This window comes from Acinonyx jubatus, chromosome C1 (assembly GCF_027475565.1).
Source record: "Acinonyx jubatus isolate Ajub_Pintada_27869175 chromosome C1, VMU_Ajub_asm_v1.0, whole genome shotgun sequence".
Taxonomy (NCBI): domain Eukaryota; kingdom Metazoa; phylum Chordata; class Mammalia; order Carnivora; family Felidae; genus Acinonyx; species Acinonyx jubatus.
Genome location: NC_069381.1, coordinates 194,904,572 through 194,920,777, shown reverse-complemented (window position 1 = coordinate 194,920,777; position 16,206 = coordinate 194,904,572). Strand labels below are relative to the sequence as shown.

At 35.7% G+C, this 16,206-nt stretch overlaps 1 protein-coding gene across 2 annotated transcripts in view; it reads right to left on the bottom strand.

Annotated features, from left to right (window-relative positions):
* The window catches only part of SPAG16 (sperm associated antigen 16), a 983,948-nt gene that overhangs the window by 906,495 nt on the left and 61,247 nt on the right, over nucleotides 1-16,206 (bottom strand). The gene's annotated exons all lie outside the window — the stretch shown is intronic.

Genomic DNA, 16,206 nt, shown 5'->3' with positions numbered 1-16,206 from the left:
CTTGGGAGGGCAGCTGGAAGAATTCATGATAGTACCCATGAGAGCAACAGCTTTGCATAGATGCCAGATTCAAAGAACCTGAAGCCATCATAAAGTGGATTGAGTCAAATAATAACTTTTCTATTCCTCTACAGTTCCTCCCTTTTCCAACTTCAACCTTACAAGTTAACTGGAAAAGAAAAAGGAAAAGAAAATGGAAAGAAATAGGAAGGACCACATACAACTAATATCACATCTGTGCCCCTCTGAAAGTATCTAGACCAAAGCAGGGCCAGCTGGAAGATGATTTAACTTATATGTGGAGCTTAGATATTACACAAAGCTTTTAATGAGAGAGAGAGAAAGACAGAAAGAGAGAATCTTAAGCAGGTACCACGCTCAGTGCAGTGCCCGACCCAGGGCTTGATCACACAACCCTGGGATCATGACATGAGCTGAAATCAAGAGTTGGATGCCCAACTGAGGCACCCAGGTGCCCTGGAAAGCTGCCTATCTTTAATTACTGATTTTAGGCTTATGTTTTGCAACCTAAAGTCAACACAGAATTAACTACTAATGCTAATGAAGACTACACTAAATTTTCATTCAGAGATAAGAGGAATTACCTCCACTAAGTAGTTTTAAAGGACTGCAGGTCACATAAATAAAGTTGCTTTTATGATTACACTCCAAAGGCCTCTTATTTTGAAATAATACAATAAAAAGTATCTCTAACCTGAAGGCAGCTAGTAAAGACTGAAAGAGGTGATTGCTACTTCAAATGTGAAAACAGCAATGCAAAACTTCAAGGAACATGAAGAATTAAGAAAACGTGACATCACCAAAAGAGCACTATACTCTTCAAGTAACAAAAACCAAAGATACTGAGATCTGCAATTCACCCTAAAGAATTCAAAATAGCTATTTTGAGAAAACTTAATGAGTTCACAAAACAAAGACAATTCAACAAAAGTCAGAAAACCAATATATAAACATAAATGAGAAATTTAACAAAGTGATAGAAATAAACAAACAATAGAAATTCTGGAGCTAAAGAATTAAATGAATGAATAAAATAAAAAAAAATTCAACAGAGAACATCAACATCAGAATAAATCAAATAGAAGAAACATAGACGAGTTAGAGAATAAGAATTTTTAAATAACCAAGTCAGAGAAGAACAAAGAGAAAAGAGTGAGTAAGAGTGAAGAAAGTATACATGACTTATTGAATGCCATGAATAAAAGCACCAATATCAGAATTATTGGAGTTCCAGAAGAAGAGAGGGAGAAGGGGACAGAAAGTTTATTTAAAGAAATAATAGCTGAGAACTTCCCAAACCTGGGGGAAAAAAACATGCACATCAAAGTTCATGGAGCTAATAGACCCTCCCACTATTTCAATTCAAAATAGTCTTCTCTAAGATACATTATAATGAAAATGTCAAAAATCAAAATCAGAGAATCCTAAAAGTAGCAAGAGAAAATAATATGACTACAAAGTCACCTCCATTAAGCTATACATGGATTTCTCGGCAGAAATCTTACAGAACAATCAAAAGAGGAATTATTCAGTTAAAGTGCTACAAAAAAAAAACCTGCCAGCCAAAAACACTGTATCCAGCTATCTTTCAGAAAGGAAGAAGAAATATTTTTTCCAAACAAGTAAAAGCTGAGGGAGTTCATCACCACATAACATGGTTCACAAGAAATCCTGAAAGGAGATCTTCAAGCTGAAGTAAAAAGACACTAATTAGTAACACAAAAACTTCTCAAAAGAAACAACACTCTGGTAAAGGCAAATATACAGTCAGATTTAGAATACTCTAATTCTGTAATATGATGATGTAGTAACCAGTTAACTGTATTAAAAAAGTTAAAGGAAAAGAGTATTAAAAGCAACTATGGCTACTATAATTTCTTAACAAATACACAACACAAAAAAGAAATAAACTGCGACATCAAAAACATAAAGGGGTGGGAGGTAAAAGGGTCAAGGTTTTGTATGCAACTGAAGTTAAGGTTCTATCAACATATAATGGACTATTATACCTATATGACATTTTATGTCAGCCTCATGATAACTATAAAGCAAAAACTTATAGCAGATCCACAAGAGATAAAGACAAGGGAATCAGATAATACCCTCATAGGACAGCACCAATTCATAAAGGTAGGCAGCAAGAAAAGGAAAAAAGGTATAAAACTACAAAACAGTCAAAAAGTAATTAATTAGGAGATATTAGTAAGTTCTTACATACCAATAATTGCTCCAAATGTAAATGGAGTAAATGACTGAATTCTCCAATCAGAAGATACACAGTAGATCAATGATAAAGAAAAAAACTATACGTTGTCTATAAGAGGCTCACCTCAACTTTAAGTAAATACATAGGCTCAGAGTAAAAGGATGGGAAAAGATATCACATGCAAGTAGAAACCAAAAGAAAGCAAGAAGACACTTATATCAGACAAAATGGAATTTAAGCCAAAAATGGTAGAGATGGCCATTATATAGTGATAAAGATATCAGTTTATCAAGATTTAACAATTGCAAATATGTGCACAGCCATTATCAAATTACCTAAACATACTAAGTGAAAATCAACAGATGTGAAGAACAAACAGACCACAATAAAATAAGGGACTTCAATATCCTACTTTTAGCAATGGATAGATAATCCAGACAGAAAATAAAAAGGGAAACATTAGACTTGAATTATACTTTAGACCAAATGGACCTAAAACACATAAAGAGAACATTCCATCCAAAACGCATTCTTCTCAAATGCACAAAGAACATTCTCCAGGATAGATCATAGAGTAAGACACAAAACAAGTCAGCAAATTTAAAAAGACTGAAATAATACCAACTATCTTTTCTGATCACAATATTATGAAATAGGAAATCAACAAAAGGAAAGCCAGAAAATTTAAAAACATGTAGAAACTAAACACACCCTTAAACAACCAATGGTTGAAAAATAAATCAAAAGTGAAATAAAACAAAATCTTTAAACAAACAAAAATTGAAACACAATACACCCAAACCTAGAGGATGCTAATAAAAGCTGCTCTTAGGGGGAAGTTTATAGTGAAAAATGCATTTATTAAGAAAAAAGAAATATCTCAAATTACTGAGCTAACTTTATACCTCAAAGAACTAGAAAAAGAAGAAAAATTAAGACCAAAATTAGGAGAAGGAAGAAAATAAAAGGATCAGAAAAGAAATAAATGAAATAGAAACCATAAAAACAATGGAAAAGGTAAGAATTTACAGTGTTTTTTTCAAAATACAAACAAAATTGACCAACCTTTAGTTAGACTAAGACAAAAGAAAGAGATGATGAATATATAAAATCAGAATTGAAAGAAGAGATACAACTAAGCACAGAAATACATATAACCATAGAGACTGCAATGAACAATTACATGCAAAGTGTATACCCTAGAAGAAATAGATAAATTTCAAGAAACATACAATCTACCAAGATTAAATCATGAAATGAAAAATGTGAACAGACTAATAACAATTAAGGATACTGAATCAGTAACCAAAAACCTCCCAACACAGAAACGGCCAGGACCAAATGGCTTCATTGATGCATCCTACCAAATATTTAAAGAAAAATTAATGATAATCCTTCTCAAACTCTTCCAAAAAATTAAAGAGGATGGTGCACTTCTAAACTCATCTTTCAAGGCCAGCATTACCCTGCTACAAAAACCAGAATACAATACTACAAGAAAACTATAGATCAATATCCCTGATGAAGAAAGGTACAAATATTTGCAACAAAACACTAGCAAACTGGCTTCAAACAATGCATTAAAACAATCATACACAGTGATCAAGTGAAATTTATTCCTGAGATGCAAGGCTGGTTCAACATTAGCAAATCAACAAATATGATAACATTCAATTAAATAATGAAAGATAAGGGAGGGGGGCAAGATGATGGAACAGTGTGGAAGATTTTTTTGCATCTCTCATCCCTGAAATACAGCCAGATCAACACTAAACCATCCAGTTGGCCCAGAAAACGGACTTGAGAATCAATACAACAATCTGCACAACCTGAACCAGCGACTCAGCAGGTACATGGCACAGAGAGGTGAACTGGGGGAGAAAGCCACAGAGGTCAAGGAGCTGTTTTTGCTCCAGAGAAAGGACGGAGATTGGGGGAGAGTACAGAAAGCATCACCCCCGCCCAAAAGCAGCTAGAGAGAAAATAAAGAGCACATAAGGGACTGAACAAAAAAGGGAAAAAGGAGAAAGGAGAGGGTTTAAATTCCATCAAGACTCTATAAACAGGAGGAGCACAGAGTCTGAAACTCCACAGCTTAATACCTGGCAGTCTTCTGGTGGGAATGGTGAATCCCCAGGAGCAGAGAGTGAGGTCCTTGGGGGTCCTCGGGCCACTTGGGAGAAGTGGTTCCCTTGCTGGGAGGACATTTTGTAGAAGCTGTGCAGCCCCCACAGGCAAAGGTCCCAGTAGACCCCAGAAAACAATCACATTCACTGGTGCTGGAACAAGGATGTTAAGGGAGAAGCCTGGCACCAGATGTGTGTTGTGATTTTCCACAATACCTGAAATGCTGCTGCTACACAGTTGCATGAACTTTTTCTGAGGTGGGCTGGCACCTAGCCATAGTCTCTGGACATCAGCAGCAGTGTGGTCTCTTGAATGTTTCTGGGGGCGGGCCAGCACCTGACAATTGCTCAGTGAGACCCTCCCCCAGAAGGTCTGAGCGAGTCAAAGTTGCAGTCATTCAGAAGTGTGGGGTTGGGAAACACAGCTGCATATGAGATAAAACTCAAGAGGGAGGTACCACTTGGCAACCTGATGGGTTAGCCATGGATGATATAAAAGCAGGGAGTGTACAGAAGCTGGAGACAAAGGAGGGGTGTATGATTGCTGGTCAGGGAGAGCAAAGTTCTGATACTAGAGATGGGGTAGCTGGGTGATGCCATTTTCACCTCTCCTGTGCATGTGCAAAAACACCTACAGACACCACAACAATTCACCGCAGTAAGCTAAACAGCACCATCTAGTGGAGAATGGAGCCATTACACTAAGCCCCATGCAAATGGGCCAACATCACTCTTCAGGAACAACATAAGTCTCTCCACCTGCTTAGTTTACAGACTATAATGTGCTTCATAGTTCGACTTCTAGGGGAAACTGATGTAATTTCAATCGTACTTCAGTCTGTTTGCTGGGTTTTTTTTTCTTTTCTTATTCTTGAATACAGAAAGAGAAAATGTTTATTTTTATTTTCCATTTCTATTAAAAATATTTTTATGTTTTTTCTACTCTATTTTTACCTGTTGGTAAAATTTTCAAATTCTATTTTTTTACTTCCATCATTTCATTTTTTTCTATTTCATTGTAATCATTTTTTCAAATTTTCAAACATTTTCCTTTTTTTTTTTTTTTTGCTTTTATCTTTCCCTTTTTTCTCTAATCTATTAAGTTCCTTTCAACAACCAGACCAGAACACACCTAGGATCTAGCATCCTTTATTTGATTTTTTGTGTTGTTTTTAGTTTTTTAATTTTTCTTTTACTGTATTAATTCCTTTTCTTCCTTTGAAGTGATGAAATGAAGGAATTCACCCCAAAAGAAAGAACAGGAAGAAATGACAGCCAGGGATTTAATCAACACAGATATAAGCAATACATCTGAACCAGAATTTAGAATCACGAGAATAAGAATACTAGCTGGGTTTGAAAACAGATTAGAATCCCTTTCTGTGGAGATAAAAGCTAGTCAGGATGAAATAAAAAATGCTATAACTGAGCTGCAATCTCGAATAGATACCACAGCGACAAGGATGGATGAGGCAGAGGAGTGAATCAGTGATATAGAAGACAAACTTATGGAGAACAATGAAGCAGAGAAAAAGAGGGAGATAGGGCAAAAGAGCACAATTTAAGAATTAGAGAAATCACTGACTTATTAAAAAGGAACAACATCAGAATCATAGGGGTCCCAGAAGATGAAGAGACAGAAAAAGGAGTGAAAGAGTTATGTGAGCAAATCATAGCAGAAAACTTTCCTAACGTGGGGAAAGACACGGACATCAAAATCCAGGAAGCACAGAGGACTCCTATTAGATTCAACAAAAACTGACAATCAACAAGGCATATCATAGTCAAATTCACAAAATACCCAGGCAAGGAAAGAATCATGAAAACAGCAAGGTAAAAAAAAGTCCTTAACCTACAAGGAAAGACAGATTAGGTCTGCAGCAGACCTATCCACAGAAACTTGGCAGGCCAGAAAGGAGTGTCAGGATATATTCATTGTGCTGAATCAGAAAAATATGCAGCCAAGAATTCTTTATCCAGAAAGTCTGTCATTCAAAATAGAAGGAGAGATTAAAAGCTTCCCAGACAAACAAAAATTAAAGGAGTTCATGACCACTTTTAAGGGGGACTCTCTAAGGGGAGAAAAGATGGGGAAAAAAAAAGACCAAAAGCAACAATTACTAGAAAGGACCAGAGAACACCACCAGAAACTTCAACTCTACAAGCAACATAATGGCGATAAATTAATATCCTTCACCACTCACTCTAAATGTCAATGGACTCAATGCTCCAATCAAAAGACATAGGGTAACAGAATGGATAAGAAAATAAGATCCATCTATATGCTATTTACAAGATACCCACTTTAGATCTAAAGACACCTTCAGATTGAAAGTAAGGGGATGGAGAACCATCTATCAAGCTAATGGTCACCAAAAGAAAGCCAGAGTAGCCACACTTATATCAAACAATGTAGACTTTAAAAACTGTAACAAGATATGGAGACTGGAATTATATCATAATTAAGGGGTCTATACACAAAGAAGATCTAACAATTGTAAACATTTATGCTCTAAATGTGAAAGCACACAAATGTATAAATAAATTAATCACAAACATAAAGAAACTCATTGATAATATTACCATATTAGTAGGGGACTTCAACACCCCACTTACAACAATGGACAGATCATCTAAACAGAAAATCAACAAGGAAAGAATGGCTTAGAATGACACATTGGACCAGATGGACTTAAAAGATATATTCAGAACATTTCATCCTAAAGTAGTGGAATACACATTCTTCTCCAGTGCACATGAAATGCTCTCCAGAATAGATCACATACTGTGACAGAAATCAACCTTCAACAAGTACAAAAAGATCAAGATCATACCATGAATATTTTCAGACCACAATGCTATGAAACTTGAAATCAACCACAAGACAAAAATGTGGAAAGATAACAAATACTTGGAGACTAAACCATTCTACTAAAGAATGAAAAGGCTAACCAAAAAGTTAAGGAGGAAATTAAAAAGGACATAGAAGCTAATGAAAATAATAACACCACAACCCAAAACCTCTGGGATGGAGCAAAGGCAGTCATAAGAGGAAGTATATAGCAATCCAGGCCTTCCTTAAGAAGGAAGAAAGGTCACAGATATACAACCTGACTTTACACCTTAAATAGCTGGAAAAATAACAGCAAATAAAACCCCAAACCAGCAGAAGATAGGAAATAATAAAGATTAGAGCAGAAATCAATGTTATCAAAACCAAAAAAAAAAAAACACACACACACAAAAAAAACAACAAGAACAACAACAACAAAAGTAGAATAGATCAATGAAACCAGAAGCTGGTTCTTTGAAAGAATTAATACAATTGATAAACCACTAGCCAGTTTGGTCAAAAACCAAAAGGAAAGGACCCAAACAAACAAATAAAATCAAGAATAAAAGAGGAGAGATCACAACCAACACAGAAAAAATACAAATAATAATAAGAGAATATTATGAACAATTAAATGCCAATAAAATGGGCAATCTGGAAGAAATGGACAAATTCCTAGAAACATATAAACTACCAAAACTGAAACAGGAAGAAATAGAAAATTTGAACAGATCCATAACCAGTAAAGAAATTGAGGTAGTAATCAAAAATCTCCCCAAAAACAAGAGTCCAGGACCAGATGGCTTTCCAGAGGAATTCTACCAAACATTTAAAGAAGATTTAACACCTATTCTCTTGAAGCTGTACCAAAACATAGAAATGGAAGGAAAACTTCCAAACTCTATGAAGCCAGCATTACCTTGATTCCAAAACCAGACAGAGATCCCACAAAAAGGAGAACTATAGACCAATTTCCCTGATGAACATGGACACAAAAATCCTCAACAAGATACTAGCCAGCAAGATCCAACAATACATTAAAAAAATTATTCACCATGACCAAGTGGGATTTATACTTGGGATACAGGTCTGGTTCAATATCTGCAAAATAATCAATGTGATACATTGCATCAATAAAAGAAAGGACAAGAACCACATGATCCTCTCAGTAGATTCAGAGAAAGTATTTTGACAAAATACAGCACTCTTTCTTGATAAATATCCCTCAAGAAAGTAGGGATAAAAGGATCATACTTCGAGATCATAAAAGCCATATATGAAAGACCCACTGCTAATATCATCCTCAATGGGGAAAAACTGAGAGATTTCCCCTTGCGGTCAGGAACAAAACAGGGATGTCCACCCTCACCACTGTTATTCAACATAGTATTGGAAGTCTTAGCCTCAGCAATCAGACAACACAAAAATAAAAGGTATCCAAATCAGCCAAGAGGAGGTCAAACTTACACTCTTTGTAGATGACATGATACTCTATATGGAAAACCCAAAAGATTCCACCAAAAAACTGCTGGAACTGATCCATGAATTCAGCAAAGTTGCAGGATATAAAATCAATGCATAGAAATTGGTTGCATTCCTATACACCAGTAATGAAGCAACAGAAAGAGAAATCAAGAAAGAGATCCCATTTATAATTGCACCAAAAACCATAAAATACCTAGGAATAAATCTAACCAAAGAGGTAAAAAATCTATACACTGAAAACTATAGAAAGCTTATGAAAGAAATTGAAGAAGACACAAAAAAATGGAAAAATAGTCCATGCTCCTGGATAGGAAGAAAAAATACTATTAAAATGTCAATACTACCCAAAGCAATCTACGTATACAATGCAATACCTACCAAAATAATACCAGCATTCTTCACAGAGCTAGAACAAATAATCCTAAAATTTGTATGAAACCAGAAAAGACCCTGAATAGCCATAGCAATCTTGCAAAAGAAAACCAAAGCTGGAAGCAACACAATCCCAGATTTCAAGATTTATTACAAAGCTGTAATCATCAAGACAATATGCCACAAAAACAGATACTCAGATCAATGGAACAGAATAGAGAACCCAGAAATGGACCCACAAACATATGGCCAGCTAATCTTTGACAAAGCAGGAAAGATACCCAATGGAATAAAGAAAGTCTCTTCAGCAAATGGTGCTGGGAAAACTGGACAGCAACATGCAGAAGAATGAACCCTGGAAAACTTTCTTACACCATACACAAAAGTAAATTCACAATGGATGAAAGACCTAAATGTAAGACAGAAAACCATCAAAATCCTCAAGGAGAAATAGGCAAAAACCTCTTTGCCCTCAGTCACAGCAACCTCTTACTCAACATGTCTCCGGAGGCCAGGGAAACCAAAGCCAAAATGAACTATTAGGACCTCATCAAAATAATAAGCTTCTTCACAGCAAATGAAACAATCAGCAAAACTAAAAGGAAACCAAAGGAATGGGAGAAAATATTTGCAAGTGACATATCAGATAAAGGGTTAGTATCCAAAATCTATAGAGAACTTATCAAACTCCACACCCAAAAAACAAATAATCCATTGAAAAAATGGGCAAAAGACATGAATAGACACTTTTCCAAAGAAGACATCCAGATGGCTAACAGACACATGAAAAAATGCTCAACATCACTCATCATCAGGGAAATACAAATCAAAACCACAATGAGATACCACCTCACGCCTGTCAGAATGACTAACATTAACAACTCAGGCAACAACAGATGTTGGCAAGGATGAGGAGAAAGAGTATCTCTTTTGCACTACTGGTGGGAATGCAAACTGGTGCAGCCCCTCGGAAAACAGTATGGAGCTTCCTCAAGAAATTAAAAGTAGAACTACCCTATGACCCAGCAATTGCACTACTAGGTATTTATCCAAGGGATACAGGTATGTTGTTTTGAAGGGACACATGCACCCCAATGTTTATAGCAGCACTATCAACAATAGCCAAAGTATGGAAAGAGTCCAAATGTCCATCAATGGATGAATGGATAAAGAAGATGTGGTATATGTATATACAATGGGGTATTACTCAGCAATCAAAAAGAATGAAATCTTGCCATTTGCAACCACGTGGATGGAACTAGAGGGTATTATGCTGAGCAAAATTAGTCAGAGAAAGACAAAAATCATATGACTTCACTCATATGAGGACTTTAAGATGTAAAACAGATGAACAAAAGGGAAGCAAAAATAATATAAAATCAGAGAGGGAGGCAAAACATAAGAGACTCTTAAATACAGAGAACAAACAGGGTTGTTGGAGGGTTCGTGGGACGGGGGATGGGCTAAATGGGTAAGAGGCTTAAGGAATCTCATCCTGAAATCATTGTTGCACCATGTGCTAACTAACTTGGATGTAAATTATAAAAAATAAATAAATTATAGAAAGAAAAGAAACAAAAAAAGAATGAAGGATAAAAATCATATGATGATCTCAAAAGATGTAAGAAAAGCATTTAACAAGGCTCAACATCCTTTCATGAAAAAAAATCAATAAATTGGTTAGAGAAAAAATATACCTCCACATAATAAAAGCCATACACAAGAAACCCACAGCTAACATCAGACTAAATTGTGAAAGGTTGAAGGTTTTCTTCTAATATCAGGAACCAGGCAAGGCTGCCCACTCTCATCACTCTTATTCAACATAGTACTGGTGGTCTCAGCTAGAGCAATCAGGCAAGATCAAGAAATAAAAAGCACCAAATGGATTCCTTCTTTCACTGATCAGAGAAAGGGGTCAAGAGTGGAAAGAGACTAGCTTTAGTCCCCAAGCTTCTAGAAAGTCCTTCCACATCCTGAACTTTTCTTACTCCCCCCAGAATACCAGCCCTGCTGTATATATATGTGGGGCGCCTGAGTGGCTCAGTTGGTTAAGCGTACAATTCTTGGTTTCAGCTCAGGTCATGATTTCACAGTTTCCTGAGTTCCAACTCTGCATCTCAACCCTACTTGAGATTTTCTGTCTCTTTCTCTCTCTGCCCCCCCCACTTGTATTCTCTCTGTCTTTCTCAAAATAAATAAACCTTAAAAAAAAAAAAAGATGTGTACTGCCATCTAAATATTTGACTCATTTACTAAAGGTAAAGAGACAGAGACCCTCTGTCTCTTGGCAACATCTCATTTCTTCCTTTTGCTTTTGCCTCCCCCCCACAACCCGCCCTTGGTTTAATCCTATTCTGCAATTCAAATTTCTATTTTTGTGTTGAGCTTGCTCCTTTCTTTCATATTGAAAAGATGACATTGCCCCCAAAGCCAAAAGTAAATGAGAATTGAAAAGCATCCAAATAGGAAAAAAAATAAAATTACCTTATTTGCAGGTGAAATGATCTTATTTATATATAAACCCAAAAGACTCAATGAAAAACAGTTAGAAATAATCAACAAGTTCAGTAAAGATTCAGAATATAAAATCAAAATACAAAAAGTCAATTGTGTCTCTATACACAAACAATAAAATGAATAAAAAAGAAATAAAGAATGCAATCCCATTCACAATAGCATAACAAAAAATAAAATACTTAGGAATAAATTTAATCAAGGAAGTGAATGATCTGTACAATGAAAACTACAAAACATTGATGAAAGAAACTAAGGAAGACACAGATACTCTGTTCCCAAGTACTGAGAAGAATTAATATTGTTAAAATGCCCATACTACCCAAAGCCATCTATAGATTCAATATAACCTCTATCAAAATTCTAACAGCATTTTTCACAGAAATAGAAAAAAAATCCTAAAATTTGTATAAAACTGCAATGACGCAAATAGCCACAGCAATCCCAAGAATAAAAGAACAAAGCTGAAGGTATCACACTTTTGATTTCAAAGCATACTACAAAGCTACAGTAATCAAAACAGTATAGTACTGACATAAAAATAGACACATAGACTAAAGGAACAGAATAGAGAGCCTAGAAATAAACTCCCATATATGCAATCAACTAGCATTTTACAAGGAACCCAAGAATATTTAATGGAGAAAAAAAAGTCTCTTTAATAAATGGTTTTAGGAAAACTGGATAACCACATACAGGAAATTAAACTGTATACTCATCTGACACTATTCATAAAAACTAACTCAAAATTGATTAAACTTCAGACCTGAAACCATGAAACTCCCAGAGAAAACATAAGAAAAAGCTTCTTAACATTGGTCTTGCCAATGATTTTTTGGATATGACATCAAAAGCACAAGAAACAAAAGCAAAATCAAGTGAGACTACATTAAAAAGCCTCTGAACAGCAAAATACAATCAACAAAATGAAAAGGCAACCTGTAGAATGGAAGAAAATATTCACAAGCCACATATCTGATAAAGGGTAAATATCTAAATATATGAAGAACTCATACAGCTCAGTTACAAAAATAAATAAATAACTCAATTAAAATGTGGGCAAATGTATGGAATATATATTTTTCTAAAGAACACATACAAATAGCCAACAGGTACATGAAAAGATTCTCAACATCATTAATCACCAGGAAAATGGAGATCAAAACCACAATGCAATACCATCTCCTACTTGTTACAATGGCTATCACCAAGAAGACAACAGACAATAATTGTTAGTAAGGATTTGGAGAAAAGGGAACACTTGTGCACTGTGGATGAGAATGTAAACTGGTGCAGCCACTATGAAAAATAGGATGAAAATTTCTTCAAAAAAATACAAATAGGGGCGCCTGGGTGGCTCAGTCGGTTAAGTGACCAACTTCGGCCCAGGTCATGATCTCATGGTTTGTGAATTCGAGCCCCACATCGGGCTCAGAGCCTGGAACCTGCATCTGCTTCTGTGTCTCCCTCTGTCTCTGCCCCTCCCCCACTCATGCTCTGTCTCTGTCTCAGAAATAAACATAAAAATTTTAAAAATAAAATAAAAATAGAGCTACCATATGAAGCAACAACTCTACTTCTGACATATACCAAAAGGAAATGAAAACAAGATCTTGAAAAGATATCTGCACTCCCTGTTCATTACAGCATTTTTCATAATAGGTAAGGTATGAAAACAACCTAGGCCTCTGTCAATAGATTAATGAATAAACAAGATGTGGTGTACACACACACCCACACACTCACACACACACACACACGCAATGGATTAGCATTCAGATATAAGAGAAGAGGACATTCTGCCATTTGTCACAACATAGATGGGTCTTGAGAAAATCATGCTAAGTGAAATAAATCAGACAGAAAAAAAATACTGTATGATATAATTTATATGTGTGAATCTAAAAAATAAAAAACTCATAGAAGCAAAGAGGAGAATGGTCTTTGGGGCTGCAGGTAGGGATATTGGGGAGATGTTGATCAAAGGGTACAAACTTATAGGGAAAAAATTAAGAGAAATACTAGTAAAAAGGAATTCACTTATTTTGCACTTTAGCATTTTTGTAAGACCCAAATTTTCTATCATGTTGTAGGTATTATGTTAAAAATTTTAATGCACTTAAAAATAATATACTATGCATAAATATTTAATGTATTTGTACTATATTTTAGTAGCTTTTTCTCATACAAAAAGTCAACCCTGCTAATGTAGTCTTACAAGCCATAAGCACTTAGTGAATGAATCAACAAATCATTTTTAAGTATAACTACAACCTTAAAGAGAATGCCTATGCCATTAGAAGATGAAAATGTTGGGGCACTGGGTGGCTCAGTCAGTTGAGCGACTGACTTCGTCTCAGGTCATGACCTCATGGTTTGTGAGTTCGAGCCCCGTGTCAGGCTCTGTGCTGACAGCTCAGAGCCTGCAGCCTGCTTCCGATTCTGTGTCTCCCTCTCTCTCTGCCCCTCCCCACTCATGCTCTGTTTCTCTGTGTCTCAGAAATAAATAAACATTAAATTTTTTTTTAAAAAAAGAAAATGTTCCCTTATCCATGAATTCAGCAAAGTCACAGGATATAAAATCAATGCACAGAAATCAGTTGCACTTCTATACACCAATAATGAAGCAACAGAAAGAGAAATCAAGGAATAGATCCCATTTACAATTGCACCAAAAACCATAAAATACCTAGGAATAAACCTAATTAAAGAGGTGACAAATCTATACATTGAAGACTAGAGAAAGCCTATGAAAGAAACTGAAGACACACACACAAAAAAGGAAAAATATTCCATTCTCATGAATTGGAAGAATAAATATTGTTAAAATGTCAATACTACCCAAAGCAATCGATATATTTAATGCAACCTCTATCAGAATATCATCAGCATTCTTCACAGAGCTAGAATAAACAATCCTAAAATTTGTATGGAACCAGAAAATACCCCCAAATAGCCAAAGCTATCCTGAAAAAGAAAACCAAAGCTGGAGGCATCACAATCTTGGACTTCAAGCTGTATTACAAAGCTGTAATCATCAAGAAAGTATGGTACTGGCATAGATACTTAGATCAATGGAACAGAATAGAGAATCTAGAAATGGACCCAGAAACGTAAGGCCAACTAATCTTTGACAAAGTAGGCAAGAATATCCAACGGAATAAAGACAGTCTCTTCAGCAAATGGTGCTGGGAAAACTGGACAGCAACATGCAGAAAAATGTGCCTGGACCACTTTCTTACACCATACACAAAAATAAACTCAAAATGGATGAAAGATCTAAATGTAATACAGAAGGCCATCAAAATGCTAAAGAAAGCAGGCAAAAACCTCTTTGACCTCAGCCACAGCAACTTCTTACTCAACATGTCTCCGGAGGCAAGGGAAACAAAAGCAAAAATAAACTATTGGGACTTCATCAAGATAAAAAGTTTCTACACAGCAAAGGAAACAATCAGCAAAACTAATCAGAAAAAAAAAAAAAAAAGGAAACCAAAGGAATGGGAGAAAATATTTGCAAGTGACATATCAGATAAAGGGTTAGTATCCAAAATCTATAGAGAACTTATCAAACTCAACACTCAAAAAACAAATAATCCACTGAAGAAATGGGCAAGAGACATGAATAGACACTTCTCCAAAGAAGACATCCACATGCTAAGAGACACATGAAAAAATGCTCAACACCACTCATCATCAGGGAAATACAAATCAAAACCACAATGAGATACCACCTCACACCTGTCAGAATGACTAACATTAACAACAGATGTTGGCGAGGATGTGGAGAAAGGGGAACCCTTTGCAGCACGGGTGGGAATGCAAACAAGTGCAGTCACTCTGGAAAACAGTATGGAGGTTCCTCAAAAAACTAAAAATAGAACTACCCTATGACCCAGCAATTGCACTACTAGGTATTTATCCAAAGGATACAAGTGTACTGTTTTGAAAGGGCATATGCACCCCAATGTTTATAGCAGTGCTCTCAACAATAGTCAAATTATGGAAAGAGCCCAAATGTCCACTGATAGATGAATGGATAAAGAAGATGTGCATATATATACAATGGAGTATTACTTGGCAATCAAAAAGAATGAAATCTTGCCATTTACAACTACATGGATGGAACTAGAGTGTATTATGCTAAGAAAAATTAGTCAGAGAAAGGCAAATATCATATGACTTCACTCATATGTGGAATTTAAGATACAAAAGAGATGAACATAAGGTAAGGGAAACAATATAAAAACAGGAAAGGGGACAAAACCTAAGAGACTCTAAATATAGAGAACAAACTGAGGGTTGCAGGAGAGGTTGTGGGTTTGGGGATGGGCTAAATAGGCAAGGGCATTAAGGAGTGCCCTTGGGATGCTCATTGGGATGAGCACTGGGTGTCTGTTACATGTAGGGGATGAAGCACTGGATTGTACTGGAATCATTATTGCACTATATGCTAACTAACTCGGATGTAAATTTAAAAAAATAAATGAAAGGAAAAAAAAAGACGTAAATGTTCCTGATGACAAGCACCACCATCATACTGAAAACCCTTAATCCTAATTTATTTTTCTTTATTCAGGTGCTTTATATGAACCCAGACCTAACAATCTCTGTAGAGATAAACAAAGGTCACCCAAATGAGAAGA